Source organism: Galeopterus variegatus, unplaced genomic scaffold (genome assembly GCF_000696425.1).
Source record: "Galeopterus variegatus unplaced genomic scaffold, G_variegatus-3.0.2 Scaffold956, whole genome shotgun sequence".
In the NCBI taxonomy this organism is placed as follows: domain Eukaryota; kingdom Metazoa; phylum Chordata; class Mammalia; order Dermoptera; family Cynocephalidae; genus Galeopterus; species Galeopterus variegatus.
In genome coordinates, this window is record NW_007727067.1 from 476,193 (window position 1) to 478,380 (window position 2,188).

Sequence of the window (2,188 nt, forward strand, 5' to 3'; positions counted from 1 at the left end):
ATATACCTTATCAAAGTTTCTGGTCTGTAAGAAGTACTTATCACTTGTTAATCATTAATTTTTTACTAAGATTTTCTGGTACAAAAATGGAACTTTTCTCTATCCTTGTAATAAAGATTTATTGTTTTCTTTTTCTTATTATGAAAATTACATATGGAAAGCACATAAATATATGAGTTAAAGAAAATTCGTGTAAATGTTATTTTTAAAGGCTTTGTTTTCTATTGCTAGTAATATTACAATGAACTTTTTTATTAAAAAAGTTTTTTGCTTGCGTTTAGACTATTTCTTCTGCATATTTTTCTAAAAACATAATGCTGGATAAAATAATTTGAACATTTATGAACATTTTGATAAATTTTACCAATTGCTCTTTGAGGTGTTTGGTCCAATTTACAGTCCCACTAGCTGTGTATAAGAGTGTTAATCTTGAGTGACATCAATAGTCAGGGCCATTTCATTTTTCTATTTTTATTTTTTAGGTAATAGAAAAATTCATTGTAATTTTAATATGCATATTTTGATTAGTGAGGCTGACAGTTTTCAATATTTTATCAGCCATTTTTTCCCTAATGAGTGGTAAATGCACGTAATAACCAGGTCTCTGGAGAGCTAAAACTGCTGTCCTTTCTTGACACCTTAATGGATTCCTAAAGCTGGAGTTACTTGGTGGACACATCTTCAACCAGCCCAAGCAGTCTCTGAAAGCCCAGTCTGAGCTCATGCATCTTGAGTGCATAGACCGTGGGGTTGAGTGTAGGGGGATGACATTGTGCAGCACGTTAAGGAGTACTGGAATAAGGGGAATCTTTTTCTCTGCAAGGTGTGTGACAGCACAATGATACCTGTGTAGAAGAAGAGGATGAGGATGAGGTGGGAGCTACAGGTGCTCAGAGCCTTGGACATTGCTTCTTGTTCAGCCTCAGCACAGAGCTAAGGATTAGAGTATAGGAAGAAAATACCAGAGCCGTATCACTCCCAACCAGGATCCATGCTAAGATCAGTTGATAAAATTTGTTCACAGTGATATCATCACAAGCCAGGCTAATAACCCCCAAGTTAGAGCAGAGGCAGTGCTCAATTTCATTCCTGAAGCAGTAGTGTCTTGCATAACCAGTACAGGTACTGGGATAGTCAACAGGCCATTTCTGAGCACCTGTGGCTTTGACCATAAAAGCTTCAGTGACTATGGAGGGGTATTGAAGGGGGTGACATATGGCTATGTATCTGTCCACTGCCTTTCAGAGAAAGATACCAGACTTCATACATAAGAAGCAGTGGATGGCATAGATCTGAGCAAAACACTGAGGGAGGCTGATGGCCTTGGCATCAAACCAGAAGATGGCCAGAATCTTGGGCATGATGGTAGTGGCCAGACCAATGTTCAATACTGCCAACATGCCCAGAAAATGATACTTGGGCTCCTGTAGATGGACTCATGTTGGATGGTGATCATGATGAGTAGATTAGCACCGGAAGCTAAGAGATACAGCAAAGCCAGTGGCAGGGAGAGCCAGTGTTGCCACTCGGGAATGCCTGGGAGCCCCATCAGGATGAACTGGGAAATCTGGAGTCTGGAATTGTTGGTGATATTGGCGGCAATATCCATGGCACAGATGCTCTAGTCTCAGTGTCTGTTCATACAACTGAAATAGGAGGAGGTTGTGTTTGAAAATTTAGCTGAGGGTTTTGATAAGAGCTTCTTAATGGTGACCCAGTTCCTTTTATTCATGAATGAGCCTCAACTCTTTTTCGGCTTCTGGAAATATTTTACAGAGGAGCAACAAAGAAAACCCAAATAAATTCAAAACAGAAAAGTTGGGATAATTGTATGTCATCACCTCTTGTGTGTCAAATAAGCTTGTGCAAATATACCAACCATAGTCTTTACCACTAACAGATAAATATTAATATTTAGTTTACTTCCATTTTCTGTTTTATTTTTAAACAGTTTATATCATTATACTGAGTTAACTTTGTATCTTGCACTTGTCTTTTAGCAGTATGTTCCAAGGCATTACAAGGGGTCTTCAGAAAGGTCATGGAAGGATTCACGCTATCTTTTAATTCCATTTTTCCATGAACTTTTAAAAATACTCTTGTATAAGCAGTCATTAAACATTTATTGCATGGATGAATAAATAAACCTAAGACTTTTTAATATCATTAAAAATGTGTAATCTTGATT

At 37.6% G+C, this 2,188-nt stretch overlaps 1 pseudogene; it reads right to left on the minus strand.

Moving 5' to 3' along the window:
- Positions 1–662: 662 nt before the first annotated feature.
- LOC103591288 lies at positions 663–1,609 on the minus strand (annotated as a pseudogene).
- Between the last annotated feature and the right edge of the window lie 579 nt (positions 1,610–2,188).